At 37.7% G+C, this 22,102-nt stretch overlaps 1 protein-coding gene across 1 annotated transcript in view; it reads right to left on the bottom strand.

Annotated features, from left to right (window-relative positions):
- Window positions 1-1,262: 1,262 nt before the first annotated feature.
- cnih3 (cornichon family AMPA receptor auxiliary protein 3) overlaps window positions 1,263-22,102 on the bottom strand; it is a 188,302-nt gene continuing 167,462 nt past the window's right edge. Inside the window, exon 8 of the mRNA XM_057822012.1 lies at window positions 1,263-6,831. The gene's annotated coding sequence lies outside the window, so the exon portion shown is untranslated. The remainder of the gene's footprint in view (window positions 6,832-22,102) is intronic.

Genomic DNA, 22,102 nt, shown 5'->3' with positions numbered 1-22,102 from the left:
TCCCTTTGCTGAAAAAAAGCCCCAAAGCATGATGTTTCCACCCCCATGCTTCACATTGGGTATGGTGTTCTTCGGACGCAATTCAGTATTCTTTCTCCTCCAAACACGAGAACCTGTTTCTACCAAAAAGTTCTATTTAGGTTTCATCTGACCATAACACATTCTCCCATTCCTCTTCTGGATGATCCAAATGCTCTCTAGCAAACCGCAGACGGGCCTCGATGTGTATTTTCCTCAGCAGGGGGACACATCTGGCAGTGCAGGATTTGAGTCCCTGGCGGCGCATTGTGTTACTGATAGTAGCCTTTGTTACTGTGGTCCCAGCTCTCTCTAGGTCATTCACTAGGTCCCCCCGTGTGGTTATGGTGTGGTTTTTGCTCACCGTTCTTGTTATCATTTTGACACCACGGGGTGAGATCTTGCATGGAGCCCCAGATCGAGGGAGATTATCAGTGGTCTTGTATGTCTTCCATTTTCTAATAATTGTTTCCACAGTTGATTTCTTTACACCAAGCGTTTTACCTATTGCAGATTCAGTCTTCCCATCCTGGTGCAGGTCTAAAATTTTGTCTCTGGTGTCCTTCGAAAGCTCTTTGTTCTTCGCCATAGTAGAGTTTGGAGTGTGACTGACTGAGCTTGTGGACAGGTGTATTTTATACCGATAATGAGTTAAAACAGGTGCCATTAAGACCTCTTTAGAAGAAGTTAGACCTCTTTGACAGCCAGAAATCTTGCTTGTTTGTAGGTGACCAAATACTTATTTTCCACTCTAATTTGGAAATAAATTCTTTAAAAATCAAACAATGTGTTTTTTTCCCCACATTCTGTCTCTCATGGTTGAGGTTCACCCATGTGGACAATTACAGGCCTCTCTAGTCTTTTCAAGTAGAATAACTTGCATAATTGGTGGTTGACTAAATTCTTATCTGCCCCACTGTAACTGTCATAAATCAAGGGACATACACACACACACACACACACGCACACACACACAAAAATGAGAACAATATTACAGTATTTGAATAAATTATACGTATTTTTGAAATAGCGAGTTTCTTTTCCAATCACCCTCTAATAGTCATGTTTGCCATGTAGGAAAGTGCTTACTCACTTACCATTTATTTCCTTTGTTTTTGTTGCTGTGAATATGTAGATAGATTTTTTTTTTTTTTTAAACCAAAATAAAAATCTCATTCCATTATGTACATTTACCACCCAAAGATATAATTGTGTTTTAAAATAGTTTATTTCATAAACAATATTTCAATTCACATCCACAATAAGGATATAAAATGTTAGAATTGGAAGAGGACAAAATACAGGGGTGGGGTTGGAGTGCAGGACTTTCCTCCATGTTGGCAGGAACAGGGACCCGAGGTGGTTTGGACTAGGAAACATAGAAGATGCAGTCTATATTCATGAAATGCCTGCATTGACGAAAATTATAATATTTTCTGTGTGACCTATTAATAGAGATAATATCTTACTTTATGAGAATCATGAATAATATAGCAAGCATTGATGGTGGATATAGTGTCGGTGGAGGTGACGTGATTATCACTTGCTACAGTTGCTTTTATTAGAATTTCAATGAGTGACCTAAGATAAGTCTGATGTTTAGGTGGCGTGTTTCCTCAACGGGTCACACGCCTGGATGCGGGTCTAGAGGCGGGGCACAGTGACGAGCACCTGTTTGCCAGGCCTGCACTGATGGGAGTTTAGCCGGACAGGGGATGAGGGCAAAGCGGAGTGGTCGGTGGCCTAAGGCGGTCCAATCCCTAGCGACAGAAGTTGGCTCTCTGGCAGGGAAAGAGACTGTGTGTACAGTTTGAGATGTTCCGACTGGATATAGTCGACTTAATCTGGACACACAGCCTGGGCTGTGGTGCCAGTCCTTTAAAGAGGGGTTAGATGTTATTCCACTATGGAGTTGCCCACAGTGAGATGCGGCGAGCAGATGTTGGCATATTTATTGGCCTCCGACTCGGTGCCTGTCCTTTGTGGTTCACTCCAGTAAACTAGTGAGTAGCCTCTCCTGCACATTCAGGTGGGGGAACAGACTGACTGTGACTGTTATTTGTGCCTATATTCATTCATTCATTCATTCATTTATTTTCCGAGCATCTTTTCCTCACCATTGTCACAGGGGTGCTGGAGCCAATCCCAGCTAACTATGAGCAGTAGGCGGGGGCAGGGTCATGTAAAGAGGGTTGCGACACTCCCAGAGGGATCCATTTTACGATTTTACTTCCGGGTTCTTCCAGGTAGTGGAGCCTCGGGTAGTTCCAAACATCACTGCGACGAGGGCGGACCGCATTCAGACGAATGACTCGTTGTCGAGTATTTTCTGAGGCAAGTTGATGAAAATAATTATCCCTTTTGAATTTTCAAGTCTGTATTCTATCTGAAGCGCTTTATGATGTATATGTTGAGCTTTATTTGTATGTGCGTGGCGTAATTATACATATATTTTATCTTGGTTGACGAGCGATTTTATCCTACTTTTTAAGCTGGCTCTGCTAAACGGGAATGTCTCGCCAGGGATAAATAAAAAGTCACTACCTCTTTTAACCCTTAAATACCTGCAACATGAAGCAATTATCAGTGAATCCCAAAATTAGAAAAATATGGTCTTAATGAAACCTTTTTTTTCAAATTTGTAAAAAGAAAAGTCAAAATGAATATGTGTAATAAGCGCTGTAATATCTATAACCCTCGCTAATTCCTGTTTTTTTTCTCATGGAAACAGCAGATGCATGTGTTGACTTGCATCCATCATTTTTTTCCCCAAAAAGAAATGTCAAAATTCTGAATTAGTCCCAAATCATGAAATTTTAGGTGTATCAAATGTGATACATTTGGCAATAAAGGGTTAAATTGGCAACTCTTTCAGAGACCCTTTGTGATGTACACACTCATCTGTATTTGTGAGTATTGGTAGACGACCGGCTTTCACATGCTTATTAGCTTGATTTTGTAAGCTTTGAACTAAGGTATCACCCTCATGGAAGAGTACCAAGTCAATGCATGACAACTTGTACTTTTTACACACAAATGTTTGACATTATTATATTTTAGAGATGTGTATAAACTTGAAAAGTTATGTCAACAAATAATAGACACAAATTTATAATAGAAACTGATTTAATGTGTTTTATTATTTTTAGGTTAAATTTTCATGATTCATATCATGCTGCTTGCTGCTTCTGCTGGGGATAGCTGCTGGTGCCTGCTGATGGTGACTGCTGGCTGTGGGCACTAAGCCCATTTTTAAGTAGCAACAAACATACAAAAAAATCCTTTTATTCATAAGCGGAGTTTAAGGCCTCCCGGCCCAGGCCCCCCTCGGTGGCCGAAAAGTGTCATTGCATGTAACTGACTTTCCTATCTATATAAAATTTGTAAAGCAATAAAGCAAACAAAAAAACAATGAATGAAATGAACACATTTTTTTTTTTTTTTATAATGGGTCAAAATTATTTTTCGAACAGATCATGTTACTAGCACCTTAGACGGTCATTTGCTTTGCATATTATTATTTATTTATTTTTTAAATTAGGGGAGGGCAATATTATTTTAATGATTTTTTTTCTTTGTTTGAAAAAAATTTTTTTTTTTTTTGGATTGCTGCAACTTTTTGGGGGATTGAATGATCTAGACACAAATGTCCTACCCGTAATATGGCCCAAACACAAAACCGATTGCTAAAATGAACTTTTTAAATTGAAAATTATGTGCTCAAATGCAAATATTTGAGCCTTTTTTTTCTATGATTGAAAATTTTCTTTTTTGATTGAAGTGATCTTTCATTTGAAAATATATATTTTGTGTTTGAAGCAACTTATTTTTTGATTGAATAATAAAGACACAAATGTCCTAGCCAAAATGTGGCCCAAACGAAAAACATTACGTCAATGAACAACAACAAAAAAAATATCCCAAAGAAAAATAGCTTTCAAATGCATTTTTTTGAGTTTCAAATTAATTTTTGCATTCAAACACATTCATTTTGATCGAAAAAGACACAAATCTACCTCCATATGGCTCCGCCCAGGGGATACAATTTTTGACTAGGGTAACTACATTGGCATTTCACCGGCGGGCGTACCATATTCAATGAATGATGATGTTGGCGAAAAGTATAGCTGTCCTAATCAGCCTGATTTAGAATTCAGCTCATGAATGATGGGAAACAAAAAAACGCTCATTTTCAATTTATTATTATAAATATTCTTGTAAGTGAATTTTATTGCTGACACTGCCTTTTGGGGTCATCAACATGTTGTGCCCCCCCCCGGCCCAAAAGTCAAACTCCGCCTATGCTTTTATTTCATGTTTTGACAGCTGACTATTGCCATCCATTTTTTTCTGCTGCTCTTGGTCCTTGGGGAACAATGCTGCACAGCCAACCATCACAGGCCACTGATCTATAACATGTTAGGTGTAAACAATGAACCATGGGACCTATTTCACCATTTGTTCAATAAAAAATATGATTTTCTTCATCAAAGGGTAATAAGTTGTTATTGTTATACATTACACCATGTTGAGGAAAATATTACATTTTTGTTCCTGCCTTGTCATCATTTTGTGTTGCTTGGGTCCAAACTAAATGAAAAATGCCTCTAAAGAGGTACGGGTTTAGTTTAGCTAAAATTAGTGATTTTATCTATTTTTCCATAAATGTCGCAATTATCACTGTCAGTTCCATTGAAAACCACTACAGCGCTGCTTTTGCTTGGAACTACTCACGCCCTAGATGAACCACGTGACCCCGGCAGCGAGATTAAAGAGTGTCGCAACCCTCTTTACATGGCCCGAGGTGGGGATACCCCTCGTAATCGGTTGCCAGCCAATCGCAGGGCACAAGGAGACAAACAACCATTTGCACACACACTCAAACCTAGGGATAATTTAGAGTGTTCGATCAGCCTACCATGCATGTTTTGGGGATGTGGAGGGACACCGGAGAAAACCCACGCAGGCACGGAGTGAACATGCAAACTCAACACAGAAAGGCCAGAGCCCGGGATTGAACTCTCGATCTCAGAACTGTAAAAAAGACGTGCTAACCGTGCCGTCAGTATGTACCAAATCGCAGAGGTGGGTCGAGTGCGCGTCGCAACTTTAACTACATGACTCTATAGCATTCAGAGATAACCATGTTTTTACTCCATTAGAGGGCACTAATGCTCCTTAGACTAGTGATGTTTCATTGTGTTGTTCTGGTCTAAATTTTATGATTTTTATGTCATCTTTTTGGCCTAATATGGTCATGTCATAAATTATAGTACAGTATAATAACAACAGTTCATATAGATGAAGTTGTAGTGAGAAAAAAACATTATTTAAAAAAAATCTGACATTGTAAGCGGTTACAATGCTACTCATTACATGAGTATTCTTTTCAACGAATAATTTTATTACTTGTACTTGAGTAAATTTTTGGTTTACTACTTTTACTTTTGCAATATTATTTAGAAGTAACGCTACTCTCACTTGAGTAAAATAGTTGGCTACTCTACCCACCTCTCCATAGTGGGAGGGAATAGGGGATTTGGGTCAGCCAGTGCCACCCGGAAGACGCTATTGTTTTGTGAAGTTTTCCTGGGAACGTTTTGCCCTCGTCAGAAGAAGGTTAGACTCCAACCTCCAACAGAACTTTGCTCATGTCCAGGTGTCGAAGGGTGAAACTGTGCCCAAGCGGACCACATTCCGTGCCTCAATTGCTGAGTTGGCCGACTGGAGCTGTGGCCGTAAAGTGGTTGGTGCCTATAAAAAGGTAAGCCATCAACCTGGCTAAATGAATGGATGAATGACAGACTCCATTACTCCAACCATGTACATTTGTGCTTCATTCTTAACATTGGATGAACTATTCATTTAGATAAATATGGATGCAATAAAATCTCACTCTCAATAAATTACCCCAAAAAGCGTTTTGGTCCCTTGTTTAAATTGCACTAGAAAATTGTCACATACAATTGCTTCCCTGTTTTCAATTTTACATACTTGGAAGACCTTCACTTGTGTGCCTGAAGTATCATACATAATAATGAACAAACAGCCAAATATCGCAAACACTGTGCATGTGCAAATGAGATTTTTAACAAGCTTGCCTTTTAGCTGGGAGTTTGAAAAAGCTTTCTCAAAGAACATTAAAATAACACAAGAAAGGCATTTACTGTATACTGTACTTCTATGTTTAAATGCCTTTTGGCAAAGAGTACATCAAAATGCCCAATACACTAAGTCATGATGTGTGTATGTGTTGCTCTCAGTGCCTCTCCTGAATATTATTTTTTTTCCTTTAGCAGTGTGATACAATTCCACCACGCACTCTGACTCACTCTTGCTACTGTCAGTGAGGTTCCAAAGGGGGTTGACTGCTTTGCTGGGCTGGGTCGGGCAGTACTGCTGTGCCTGAGACAAACTGTGCAAATGCTACTGTGCTTTTCATCCTCTGCGCTACCATCACTGCTACTAGGCAGTACATAACTGCACCACTCCTGAAAAAGCTGTTTATGTGAGTGTGTGTGTCAGTGTGCGTGTGTGTGAGATACTTTTCTTAGGCAGGCAGTGATTAACTCGCTACGACCAATCAACATTTAAAAGTTTTTTTTTCTGTGTATACTTGAGCATTACTAGGTCCTTTTGCTTTTGAGTTGAAAGGGAAGCAGCAAAAAAAAAAAAAAAAAAAAAAAAGCATACTTTTACATGTCTCTTGCAAAAAGAGCTCTGAAAAAATGGCAGTTTGTGTATCCAGAGGCTTTTTGTCTCTCCAGTTGTTGATAAGTCAGTTGTTATGAGGTAACCAGGGAGTAGATCATACTGAAACACAAGAAGAAGAAGGGCAGAACAGAAAGTTAGTAGGAATTTTTTTGATTGTGTCATTATGATTAAGCTATATTTACTGTATTTTACAGTGGTACTTCATTGAGTGTACATCATTTACTACCATTGATGGCTATTGAAGCCAAATATACATAACTGGGAGGGGTAGCAGTGAATGAGTTTGCTCCATAAACAAGGTCATTAACTTACTTTACCTTTATGTCATATTAATTTTCCTCCAATTAACTAATTACCGTATTTCCCCCACTAAAAGGCGCATTGAAGTATAAAGCGCACCCTGGATGAATAGTCTGTTTTAAAAATGTTTTTCATATACAGTATAAGGCGCAGTAGTAGTAGTAGTGGTTGGAGTTGCATTATGTATCCACTAGACATAGCTGTGCTATAGAGAATTTCATGCCATTATTAATCAATATCGATCCATATATAAAGCGCATCGGATTACAAGGCGATGAGAAAATGGAAGGCTTTTAGGTGCGCTTTAGAGTGCGTAAAATATGGTAATTAAATTTCCATTAATCTGATCCAGACCCACAATTAAAATAGTGTTTAATAAATCATTGTGTTGCCGATATAACAAACAAGGAAACAAACAATAAAGAATGCACAACAAAAAGTTTTATCATTTATAATTACAATGTGTAAGGTCGTATCTGTGTAATATGTAGGGTACAGCAATGGTAATTTCAATAATATACCTTGAATTGTATGCAGGACAATAACTTTTCTGTTTTTTTTTTCCTATTCTAAGCTATTACCATATATGGTGGAAGGAACTACAGTAAAACGGTAATCCATCAAGTTTCTGTCATTTTCAACACCCTGTGCATGCCCAAACGTATTATTTTATTATTAAATTTATTAGGATCATGGACGCTTCCACTTGGGGAAAATATATACATACAGTATATCCTGTATATACATAATATAATAAAAATATACAGTACTGTGCAAAAGTTTTAGCCAAAGTCAAAATTGTCCTATTTGCATGTGTGATACATCATTGGTAAGGTTAAAATCTCAATTTTCTGGGGGAAGAAACATTTTGAGCAGGAGGGCATTTTAAAAATAAATAAATAAATAAATAAAACAGCAAAACCCTATCTGGAGGTGAGGCACGCGAGATCAGAATTACAGACGCCACAATTTTAACGAGATATTATCGCTTTCTTACCTTGTTTCGATCCAAAAACTCCATGTAGCATGTATCACTGTGTGTCAAGACATAGCTGTGATTGGCCACAGCTGGATTTTTGGGGAATTTTATGGGTGAAACATGGTAATATAACAAGGGTCGCGATGCAGAAATCGCAGACATCAAGGAGTGGTCGAGATTTTCTTTTTCATGGATTTACCCTTTTAAACGTTTTTTTTTCTTCAATTTTTCTTTGTTTGGATCCCATATTTATTATCTAACATATCGGAGAAAATGCGACAGTTTAAAAAAAATACAGTTAAGCGATACTTATGAGGTAGATATCTGTGACTTTTTTACAGACACCATTTTTTTCATTGTGACGTAATTTGTTTCAAAGTTTAAAATATGCTAGTGAATAATTTTTTAAAGTCGTTTTTTTTTCAAAAGAAATATTAGACTTCAATTAATGACTTTGAGCTAAAAATGACAGCCATTTTGAATAATAAATATAATTAATTACCTTCGTTTTATGGCCGGGTTGAAACAAAAGCGGTTGCGCGACGTCTGTAAATGTGGGTTTCCAGGGTAAAACGGACAAAATAAAAATAGTTCGGGGGCTTAATACGTCATGAATTTGCTATGGCAGCATATAGACATATTGTTCTATCAAACACAACAGTTGTTTTGACTTTAAATACAGCAGTTTCCTTCCAAGAGGAGTGCAAGAGCAGAAGAATACAGAAAAGACTGAAAAAGCAGTTTCTGCTCTTGCACTCCTCTTTAAAAGAAACTGCTGTGTTTTAAGCTAAAACAAATGTTGTGTTTGATAGAACAATATGTCTATATGCTGCCATAGCAGATTCATGGCACATTAAGCCCCCGGACTATTTTTAATTTGCCCGTTTTACCCTGCACTAATTGTTCATGATACTGCTATGTAGCGACTTTTGCACAATCATTTATTATTTGTCTTTTATTTAGTAGTATGTTTAAGTTGTGTGTTATTTTACTGTCTTGCGTTTTATGGTCCCACAGAGTAGCTTTCCAATTTCGTTGTTTGCTTGGCTTGCAATGACAATAAAGGATTTGAATTGAATTGAAAACCCCCGTTTACAAACGTCGCGCAACCGCTTTTGTTTCAACCCAGCCATAAAACGAAGGTAATTAATTATATTTATTATTCAAAATGTCTGTCGTTTTTAGCTTATAATCATTCATTGATGTCTCATAAAATTCCCCCAAAATCCAGCTGTGGCCATTCACAGCTGTGACACTCAGTGATACATGCCACATGGAGTTTTTGGATCGAAACAAAGTAATTACACGATAATATCTCGTTAAAGTCATGGCGTCTGTAATTCTGTTCTTCTGTTCTCGCGTGCTCTCACCTCCATATAGGGTTTTGCTGTTTAAAAAATATTTATTAAGAAATATTTTCTTCCCCCAGAAAATTGAGATTTTAAGCTTTCCAATGATGTATCACATATGCATATTTTGAAAGTTGGCTAAATTGAGGGTCTCAGAGCGGAACTTCAAGTCTGAGTGTTTTCCGTATATATATATATATATATATATATATATATATATATATATATATATATATATATATATATATATATATATATATATATATATATATATATATATACACACACACACATACATACATATATATATATACACATACATACATATATATATATATACACACATACATACATATATATATATATACACATACATATATATATATATATATATACACATACATACATATATATCTATATCTATCTATATATCTATATCTATATATATATATATGTATTGAGGCAATGACACGCTCATGCATTGCCTCAAACAGATTACAATGACGCACTTGAGAGCTAAGAGGCATAGAAAGGTGTCTTGTTTTGTGCTTTTTCTTAACAATGGTATACCACACGCCACATGCTGGCACTTTGTTTTTTTATTAGCACATTCAGCTTCAACATTAACACATCTTACGGCTCTAGGCAGGCCGTAACTCTAATTCACTCCTGCATCATGTGAGTAAACAACATGTTTGCGCCGCGTGCACTTTAAGGTGCCTCGGATAATTCTATAACAGATATTACAAAAGGCGAGTGGACACAGGCGTTCATTGGACCGCGCCGTTTATTGGCATAAGCTTCGGCAACTCCTTCACAACAAACATAAGTATCATTTAGTGAAAGCACAACAAAAATAATATCTCTCAAAAAAAAAATAATGTTCACAAAAAGAAAAGCGCTTCAATCTGTATTAATGAGGCCCTATTCTCACACAGTTAAACAACAGTGGAAAAAGAACTGGCAAAAATAGCTATGCAACATACACATAAAACTTACTCAAAACTTTGGTCAAACTCTTTTCAAACATTTCGTTTAGTTCAACAAATACATTGGATAGCAGTATTTATTCACAATATACAAACTATCAGAGGTCAAGTATAGAGATGTCCCGATCGATCGGAATCGTCAAAAAAATATCGGACATGCCTTTTTTTAATATATATATATTTTTTAATTAAATCATTTTCTAATTGTATTTAACTTTACAGACATAATATGTTACACTCATCCAGAGTTTTTAGTTTAGGCTTATGGTAGGGTTATCAAATTTACCCCGTTGACGGTGGTAATAATTTAAAAAAAAAAAAATTATCACGTTAAAATATTTAACGCAATTAACGCATGCGCTGCACGACCCATTCACGCATTGTCGCATTTAATCTGTAATGGCGCAGTTTTACCTTTATATAACGCTAAATGGCAGCGTTAAATGAGTAGAGCAGGGGTGTCCAAACTTTTTGCAAAGGGGGCCAGATTTGGTGTGGTAAAAATGTTGGGGGCCGACCTTGGCTGACGTCATTTACGTAGAACAATATATTTAAGCAAATTATAGCAAGCCATTCTGTGTGTCACATTTGCTTTATTATTTTTTTAAATTAATAATTTCAACAATCTCGCAACTAGCCTTTGTGGCGTACGCTTTCGAATCTCGGACTCTTGCGAAATACTGTTGCTGTGAAATTAAACTAGCTTCCATTAGCTTCAATTTATCGCTACGTATTTACCCTGTAATCTTGTCCAACATGTCAGCGTGTCTTGTTTGGTGATATCGCCTAACATTGAACTATTAAAAGCAGACACTGTCTCTTTGCAAATGAGGTAGACAGTTGTTGCGTATTTTAGAAAAGAAATAGTCCAATTTCCACCTATCCTTGAAGTGTCGGCCGTAGCAGTTGATTGTCGCCATTTTAGAAAATTGGGTGTAAAGGGTCACACGGGGTAATGTTGCTTAGAGTGCTGCTGCCTTTTAGTGGGTAAATGAGGAGCAGCATTTAGTGTGTAAGCTACTTCATATGCTGGTAGTAGTACTGCTGACCAATTTATGTCTGTGTGTGGGCCAGACGTTATTGATTTTAGGACAGAGGCTGGGGGCCGGATGAAATTTGTCCAAGGGCCGCATTTGGCCCCCGGGCCGGACTTTGGACATGTCTGGAGTAGAGTGAATTTTGGCAGCCTTTGGAGTATTCCAATCCCTCTACCTACGATTAGAAATATCCTGGGAAGCAATGTGGGGAAGAAAGGTAGTAATTGATCTTTTTCTTAACACCCTATGTTATTTCCCAATGCAGAGAAGATATATCAATTGGTACCACTACGCACAGTCATGGGTACATGTATGTATATATATATATATATATATATATATATATATATATATATATATATATATATATATATATATATATATATATATATATATATATATATATAAAACGGGTCAAATCCCAATATTTTGTGTGCTGTCAAGCTAAAGTGAGTAAACAAAATATTTCCTTTTATTTTTCTACACACTCATTATGCATAAAAGCAGCAGAGCAAAAAAATAATAACACAAAAGCATGTAATGAATTGTGAAAGTACAAAACAATAAATTGCAAAGTGAAGTGTGCATCCGGCCCTCTTTTTATGATCTGCGATGTGTACCTGGAAAACAAGAAAGCGGTAAAAACAAACGACGCCACAAAAGTCATAGACTGTGAATTCAACACTTCACGAGCTGTGAATTGACAAGAACAGATTGGTAAAAAGCTGACTAATGAGTCTGCCCTTATCCTTGGTGCCTTGGGAGCATGTGACACTTCCATTAATGTTCACTTGGTAAAATTCACTCATGAATATACAATGGCAGGTGAATGTAAATAAGAAGCACGTGATGGCAAAAAAAAAAAAGTGCTTGCAGGAATTGTTATTCATTGTGATGAGGCAGCTGGAGCAAGAAACCTGATTGATTAGCTCTTTTTTGGCTTGTGAAATTACTGTATATTTTAGATGAGAGGTCCTAAGTAGGTAAAATCCGGTTTGGATATAGTCCTGATCAGTGTTTCAGTGTTTTTATTAAAAAAAAAAAAAAAAAAAAAAAAAAAGTAATTAGTTACAGTTACAAATTACTTCTCCCAGTCAATCATATAAATCACTTCGATTCTCCGCCACTTATTAACAATGCCCGCTCACTAATTTTGATTCTTGATCAATCAATCCATCCATCAATCTGAGTATGACTATTATGGATGAAACAGATTCAAATGGCTTATATGACTTGGTATTTGAAGCTCTTACAACAAATGCTGTGTTGTATTCATGTTTTCCTCAAAGGTAGGCTTCATAATTTGTTATTTTTTATGCCCACTACCAATACTTCATACAATTTGAAATGTCATGGTACATAAAATAAACTGGACTCAAATATAATTCATGTCATGTGAGATAATTTCCTGGGTGCTGCAATATCAAGTGACAGATGTCGCTTATTTCATGTCCCATTAACTTAACACATCTGTCAAGTAAATGAGCCAAAGTTTATTCATGTGTGCACATGTGTATTAGTGTGTACAAGAGCAGATTTTCTTGTTGGGGAAAAGAGCAATTGCGTTCAAAGTAAATAAAAAAATTAGCTATATTATATACTCTCTCTTCCTATATATGTACTGTATATACATACAGTATACACACACACACACATATATATATATATATATATACACAGGGGTGCACATAAGTGGTCCGCATGCGCGCATGCGTACTGGACGTAGACAAATGCGCTGGCCCTCAACGGCTTCCATACACTTTTGCGTACCGATGGCTGACCACTGTATTTGCGGCGGACACGAGAAAATAACTTCTCAAAATTTTGAAGAGGCAGGCCACACTGAGTAATTACTTTAGTGATGGGACGAAATGAGCCGAGGTTCCGAAGCTTGAGTCGAGTAATGGGAGGGGGGTTTCCACGAAGCTTGTAGCGAGGCGCGCTTCATTTCGGCAAAACCCGGAAATGATGACGTGGGAAGCCTTGCCGGCGGCCGGCTGAATCTCGTGAGTGCTTCGGAAGTGATCCAACGTTTGGCGCACATTGCAAAAACAGGACAGACTACGGTATAAATTGGTTGCAAAACGCAATGGCGATTGCCTGTTATCTCACATTTTGTGGATTTCGGGCTCCTGTACTTGTTACATATGTGCGCAACAGTGCAACCAGTGCAATCTTTTTTCGAGCCTTGTCCTTTGCTTGCTATGGAACCTGCGCGAAAAGAGCGATCCTCCCCCGTATGGGAACATTTTGATTTGATTGCTTTCAATAAGGTAAGGGAGAAAAACTACTTTAATATAAATGTGAGTGTGTGTGTACCTATCTGAACCAAACATCAACAGAATGAACAATCCATTAGTGTACTCGGAGGCACAAAAGAATACCTACCCAAATTTATATAAACTGGTACTCACATTTCTCTGCACCCCAGCTTCATGTGCCTTGTGAAAGAATATTTTCTAAAGCTGGTGAAATATTTTCCCAAAGAAAAAGAAACTGTTTAAAGCCAGCCACTGTGGGAAAGCTATTATTTCTAAATAAAAATGAATAACAAATTAGCCTTAGCACTTGTATTTTGTTCACATACTAAATTACTAACACAAGCACATTCATATCTTTGTCTTAAGCAAATAATAGCCATTGAATTCTTAACAATGTTGACCTCTTGGGCTTCTAGACCACTTGATGGCGCCATAGGGTAAATGAAGCACCATGAAGCTTTGCTGCATGTGCAAACCAATTGGCTGCAAAGCTTCATTGCTTCATGAGGCTTCATTTGGCCATCACTAAATTACTTCCGTGTTCCCCCACCCCCGTCAAAAGACAGACAGACGCCAGAGACGTCACCGGAGCTACCGAAAAAAAGGACTTTTGCTGAAAAGTGGCTACAGGAGGTACCGTGGCTAGAAGCAAATGATGCTCGCACGGAAATGCGGTACAAAATGTGCCGTGAGAATCCCAATGTCGCCGATAAGAGCAGCGCATTTTATGTAGGGTCAAAGAATTTCAGCCATCCAAACTTTGAAAAGCACGAAAAAAACAGAGAGCATGTGGCAATTAAGCAAACTATCGATGTCAAACAGGACCCCACTCGCCCTATGGACAAGTGGCGGAATAAAGGTAATGAACAGCGACATGCTCTGACAAACGTGTTTTTGCTCGCATTTTACAAAGCTAAACATGCACGTTCAATGAGGTCTTATGAGGAGGATACCCCACTTTTAAAAAGGCTTGGAGTTAATGTGGGAGCTGCATAATGCCCTTTATTTTGAATTGGTGCTTCTTATTTCTTTACATTTCATTCAAAGTAATGGCAATTTTGTTGTGACAGTTGATGTTAATCAAGCATTAATTGTTAATATGATTAATTAAAGTTAATTGGCTCTAAGTAAAGCTTGTCATAAATTTATCGCATCAGGCGGGTCGGCTCTCAAGCTCAATGAGGACCAAGTCACATCTCCAGGTCCTCCTCTGAGAACCTGGGCACAAAAATTATGTGCACCCCTGTATATATATATATATATATACATATATATATATATAGAGGTGTGCAAAATTTCCGATTCTTAGATTATTCGCGATTCGGCCGTGGAAGATTCGAGAACGATTCACAAATATCCAAATTCCGATTATTGAAATATGCCAAGTAGAGCGGAAGTACAACACACTCAGCGCGCCGCGCGGTCAATGAGGAACGGAGCGAGAGTAGCTAAACATCATGCTTCTCATTACCCGGCCCCTCGGGTAATCCCAATGCTCAACTTACGGCTCTAGCTCAACTCATGACACGAGATAAAAAAACACAACAACATACCTGACTGCTGCCGAAAAGCTGCTACAAAGTACATCCACATAATGTTACGGTAGATATCATTTATATAGGACTAGATGCAATATAAATTAGATTGCGTTAGCAGAACACCTACAAAAAGCTAGATTCGAGCGTTAGTAAACGGCCGCCATCTTAAAGCAGTACACTTCCCTGCAAGGCTGTTGTAGCGAACCTTCCAAGCAAACTTAATTAACTTTTTATCTAAAATACTCATAAATCAGTAAAATATTGATTTGAATCTATCTTTAAAATAGTTTTAAAACTTTCACATGTCGAAAGTAGACAAAAGGGAAATTATGGAATAACGGGAGCTATTTTAACAACTTTAACGGTTGATTCACAACATTAAATTAATTGAATGTAGTTTAAAGCTGCCGATACAGAATGGGGACTGGAGTTTTTTATTTACTGTTATTTTGTATATTTGTTTACTGCTATATGTTCACTTGATACTGAAATGGTAGTTTGGTTTAGCCTGAGAGTATTTTTGAACAGTTTTGGAACTAATGTACAAAACATTAAAAAAAAAAAAAAAAAAAAAAAAAATAGGAGGGGGGTGGATCAATAATCGTTTTATAATCGAATCGGAGCCTCTGAATTGTAATCGTAATCGAATCGTTAGGTGCCCAAAGATTCCCAGATATATATATATATATACACACATATATATATACACATATATATACATATATATATGAGAAAACGAATTGTTTTAAAATAATTATACATTTAAGCGAAATACTACAATGGAGGATTAGGGCCATATTAAAAAGAAGAAGAAGAATAAAAGGACTAAGAGATTAAAGTCGTACTGGTACTACGAGGAAAAAACTCATTTTATTACATAGGGTAAACCGCTATGCACTTTACGTACATACATGTACCTTAGCTGGGGGCTACGATGAAGCATTAATATAAAGCCATCTATTGATTATAATTTGATGTAGATGAGCCAAAACATAAAGGATTTCCTCATTTATGAAGCAGAAATAGACTCAGGAGATACACAATATTATTCCATTTCACTATTACGTCACTTAGTTTGTAAAGCTACTACGTAAGTGTTGGTAGCCTATGAATCATATTTATAATGATTTGATATAGATGAGCTAAAATATAAAGGATTTGCCTTTCTTTATTTGTAAAACCGATTCTGAAACACAAATGCTTTCAATATTGTGGATTTTAACGCACGCTAAGCGCTACATAAAGTAAGTTGCAGTTTATTCAGCTACAATAGCTCACGTAATAACACGACTTTTATTGTCGTAGTAATAGTGCGAGAAAAAAGTCATACTATTACGACGAGAAAAAAAGTCGCACAGTTATTACGAGAATATAAGTCATACTGTTACTACGAGAAAAAAGTACTATTACGTAGTGGTAATGTTGTGCCTCTGTTTAAATCTGCAATATTGAAATTTACTATTGATCACAGGAATTTTTGCACATTGGCAGATACAGTATGAGCAAATGGCAGCCAGTGTTGTTAATCTTTAAAAAAGTAATTAATTACAGTTACAAATTACTACTCCCAAAAAGTAATTGCATTAATAACTCAGTTACCTGAATTTAAGATTAATTAGTTACTTGGCAAAGTATTTTTCATGTTTTTTTTTTTTCTAAAAAACAAACAAACAACCCCCCCCCCCAAAAAAAACAGGTCACACAAAGTGAAGTTTAAAGGGTTTTTGGGACAACTGGCCCTAGCCCAATTCTTTACCCTAAACTTAACTAGACACAGTGGTATTGCGGATATTGCGATAACTAGATAGTAACATTTGCAATGTGTGGAAGTCATTTAATGTTGTGAATCAACCGTTAAAGTTGTTAAACCTGCTCCGTTATTGCATTAGTTCCCTTCTGTCCATTTTCGACATGTGTAAGTTTTAAAACTGTTCATCATTTAAAGATTTAAGTTAAGTTTTGCCGATTTAGGAGCTAGGAAGTTTCTCTACAATAGAGCCTTCCTGAGAAGTCCACTGCTTTAAGATGGCGGCTGTTTACTAACGCATCTACTTCTTTATTATACATGTTGCTAATGCCGCAGTGTCTGTCATTTGCATCTAGTTCTGTATATATGTGATATCTACCGAAGCATCATGTGGGCGTAGTTTGTAGGCTATCGGCTACAGTCAGGTATTATTGGAGCCACTTAGCATAGTAGCATCGCGTTTGCAACGGTGTCACGCTCCCTTGCCTCCTCCCCACTCCTGCTCTTCTCTTTCGTCTCCATGAGTCCGTCTTTTTCAGATTTTTCTCGCGTCAGTCAACCAACATCGTAACGCATAGTAAAGCACACTTTCCCCCCTCAGTAACAGTAACGGCGTTGCCAAGATGAGAAAAGTAATTAATTAGATTACTCACTTCTGAAGAAAATAACGCCGTTAGTAACGCCATTATATTCTAACGCCGTTATTAACAACACTGGTGGCAGCACTGCGAGACATTGACCTTGACCAAGTAAACAGTCTAATATTTAGTTAACATGGTGAATTCAGGATGAAATTCATAGTATCCCAGCTCGGATGAGGAATCAATGAGGAATCCCAACAGCGGATTTCGAAAATGAATTCGTACAGGAGGACGTCATTTAGAGAACGTAAAAAAAATAAATAGATAAAAATTCCGCCTTTGTTTCTTAAAATTGTTGTTTCAATCACTATAACTAACATTTTTTCTTCCATTACCGATGGTTTTATTGGATGGTTAAAAAGGTTTTTTTGGGTCACCCTGTACACCCATGAACATTCATTAATTCAACATTCGTTCATTCGCTGCCATCCCTCCATCCCACTTCAAACGTATAGGACAGGATTCACTAAATCTGGACCTCGGTGCCACTTTTCCTGTCGTGTTTTCCATGTCTTCCTCCTCCAACACACCTAAGTCAAAATAATCAGGATCATTATTAGGCCTCTGGAGAGGTTGCTGATGACATAATCATTTGATTCAGGTGTGTTAGGGGAGAGAGACGTGGAAAACACGACAGGAAAAGTGGCACCGGCGTACGGATTTAGTGAACCCTGGTATAGGATGTCTGTGGCCGTCAGTGGCAGCCACTGCCAGGCAACGATTTTTGGGGCATTTCACATAATTTCCTGTTGATTTTCGATCTATCCCTTTTATGATAGGGCATTTACGGGTGACTTCCTGCTGATTTGGGGGCATTTAAACCTCACTTCCTGTCGGTTTTGTGTTACTAAAACAGGAAGTGACTGAAAAACGCCCCCAAATAAATAGGAAGCGACTTCCAAACGCCTACAAAAGACTGGCTGTTAATGCTCTGGTTTCAGTGACAGTGACTGCGCTAGACGTCCAATTCAGTCAATATGAATTAATTGTCAAGCGCCTCCAATGGCAGCCAGTGAGCTAACATAGACACTGTTGTAATTGAACATTTTTGTAAAACAAAAAAAAAAAGAAAATGTTTTTAAACATTGACACCTTTTTTAAAACAAGCATATCAATAACCTTTTGAGCTATGAGCCACTGACGTAGGCTGAGGTTGTCGGGAAATTTATTACCTACAACAATTTCCCATCAAATTTAAGAAAATTTAAGACCATGATTATCCGCATTATAAATTTACCCGCAGGAACCCTGCCAATTCATTTGAAGTGGGAGGGATGGTCGTCAGTTGCAGCCAATGCCAGGCAACGAGTTCATTTAGAGCATTTGGCATCATTTCCTGTTGATTTTTGATCAATTCATTTTCCTGTTGATTTTTAAATTTGAGACATTTTAAGGACCCACGGGAGTGGGGGTACCAGAGCCTATCCCAGCTAACTACAGACAGTAGGCGAGGTACACCCTGAGTTGGTTGCCAGCCAATTGCAGGGCACCCACGGTAAATTAGTCTTTTTGAATTTTAATACACACATAATTACTTTATTTTCATGTAAACTGACGCTACCATGACACTATCGGGGCTTGTGAAAAAGCAGTAGGGACTGCAATTTTTCAATTCTACAGATCAGTCAAAGAAAACATCTTGCAAGGAAGGGAAGTGCATCACTGACTGACGAGCAACATTCCTTAGAAAGAAACAACATAGTAGAGGAAAAAGCAGAAGGATAAAAAGGTGAGAAGTTAGGATATACTAAGTCCTTCTAAAAAAAATAGCATATTGTGATAAAGTTCATTATTTTCTGTTATGTACTGATAAACATTAGACTTTCATATATTTTAGATTCATTACACACAATTTAAGTAGTTCACGCCTTTTATTGTTTTAATATTGATGATTTTGGCAAAAAAGTGAAGAAAAACCAAAAATCTCTATCTAAAAAAATTAGCATATTTCATCCGGCCACTACAAAAAAGTGTTTTTTAATACAAAAAAAGTCAAACTCAAATAAATTATATCAGCTATGCACTCAATACTTGGTCGGGAATCCTTTTGCAGAAATGATTGCTTCAATGCGGCGTGGCATGGAGGCAATCCGCCTGTGGCACTGCTGAGGTGCTATGGAGGCCCAGGATGCTTCGATAGCTCATCCACAGTGTTGGGTCTTGTGTCTCTCAACTTCCTCTTCACAATATACCACAGATTCTCTATAGGGTTCAGATCAGGAGAGTTGGCAGGCCAATTGAGCACAGTAATGCCTAGGCCAGTGGTTTTGGCACTGTGAGCAGGTGCCAGGTCGTGCTGAAAAGTGAAAGCTTCATCTTCATAAAGCTTTTCAGCAGATGGTAGAATGAAGTGCTCCAAAATCTCCTGATAGCTAGCCGCATAGACCCTGCCATTGATAAAACACAGTAGACCAACACCACCAGCTGACATGGCACCCCAGACCATCACTGACTGTGGGTACTTGACACTGGACTTCAAGCATTTTGGCATTTCCTTCTCCCCAGTCTTCCTCCAAACTCTGGCACCTTGATTTCTGAATGCCATGCAAAATTTGCTTTCATCTGAAAAAAGTACTTTGGACCACTGAGCAACAGTCCAGTGCTGCTTCTCTGTAGCCCAGGTCAGGCGCTTGTGCCGCTGTTTCACACACGCCTGTGCACGGTGGCTCTGGATGTTTCTACTCCAGACTCAGTCCACTGTTTCTGCAGGTCCCTCGAGGTCTGGAATCGGCCCTTCTCCACATTCTTTCTCAGGGTGCTGTCACCTCTTCTGATTGTGCAGCGTTTCCTGCCACACTTTTTTCTTCCCACAGAAAGGCCTTGATACAGCAGTCTGGGAACAGCCTATTCGCTCAGAAATTTCTTTCTGTGTCTTAGCTTTTTGCTTGAGGGTGTCAATGATGGCCTTCTGGACAGCAGTCAGGTCGGCAGTCTTGCCCATGATTGAAGTATTGAGTAATGAACCAGGCTGGGAGTTTTTAAAAGCCTCAGGAATCTTTCGCAGGGGTTTTGAGTTAATTCGTTGATTCAGATGATTAGTTTAGTAGCTTCTTTAGAGTACCTTTTCATGATATGCTAATTTTTTGAGATAGGGATGTTTGGTTTTTCTTGACTTTTTTGCCAAAATCATCAATATTAAAACAATAAAAGGCTTCAACTACTTCAGTTGTGTGTAATGAATCTAAAATATATGAAAGTCTAATGTTTATCAGTACATTACAGAAAATAATGAGCTTGAGCACAATATGCAAATTTTTTTAGTATTGAGTATGACTAGTGTATTTTTACTCAAAGCCTTTTTCGTTGCATGAGGTAATGCAGCAACAATGTTCTATAGAACTACTGTTGAAAGAAACCTAACATGCCTTTTCATGTTATCAACATTAATAGCGTATGTTTTATCTACGTTCTATACTCAATATAAATAGTCTTTAAAAATAAGACATTCAAGATGGATCCAAGACATACTCTCAGTTTGATTTAACCACAATATTGCTTGAACCGTGACTGTGCAGTCGCCCACTTGGATGGTGATAACTATGTTTATTGACGGTGAAAAAATACTATGGGCTCTATTTTTGAGACTGGTAGGAGTCTGGCTGTCTGAAGTGCGTTACATGGGCACTTGGCAATTTTACCTAACCCAAAAGCAAGTTCATTGGTGACAGATTTGTTAGTTCTACTCTGAGTGTGATCCATACAGTATATACACTGCCAATCACCAACCGCCCTCTCACCCCCTTTATATATGGCATGCGAAGAAGGGTGTGCAGACAGGCCTAGACTTGACAGAAGAAAAAAATGATTTCCTTATATTTAGGAGGATGAGCAGCTGCAAGCAGACCTCTACTGTTGGATGATGTAGAGTTGGCTACTTGGTGATAGCCTTCCAACATAGGGTGGGAACCTGTGGGTACCTCACGATAGACAGAAAAATAAGCTCTTTTCATCCTTTTGCTGTGAATTGGAATGAGTTTATCACTAGTAGACGTTCAATCCATTTGAAGTTGGAGGGAGGGAGGCAGCCAGTGATGTTTTTGGCAGCCCTTGTAATTTTCATTTTAGTCTTATGGATGATAATGCTATATAGTCTTAGTCATATTTTAGTAATCTCTAAATGTGTTTGTCTTTGTGAAGTTTTTTTGTCGACGGAAACTCAAGACAAATTTTGTCTAGTTTGAGTCCACATTTACTAAAAATGTTTTTATCTGTAAAATTAAAACATTTTACTTCAAAAATAAATAAATAAATACATAAAGGTTTCCAACTATTTCGAATCACAATTGACAGGGAAGCACCTATTGTAACGTCTATCTACAAGGACAACGCCAACTTGGTTATAATACACATACTACAGCAGGAAAACAGTACATTATTTTCAATTAATTATGCCAATTAGGCCTGACACAACCAGACACTGCTACAATGCAGGCTAACCACATAAAATGTCACACATTTTGAACACGTGACAGAAACTATTTTACTATTATTTTCGTCTCATCAGACGAAACTGGCATTCGGCTCGTTAT

The sequence above is a fragment of the Corythoichthys intestinalis genome, chromosome 19 (genome assembly GCF_030265065.1).
Source record: "Corythoichthys intestinalis isolate RoL2023-P3 chromosome 19, ASM3026506v1, whole genome shotgun sequence".
In the NCBI taxonomy this organism is placed as follows: domain Eukaryota; kingdom Metazoa; phylum Chordata; class Actinopteri; order Syngnathiformes; family Syngnathidae; genus Corythoichthys; species Corythoichthys intestinalis.
Note: the sequence above shows the minus strand (reverse complement) of the source record. Positions and strands in the feature narration are given on the sequence as shown.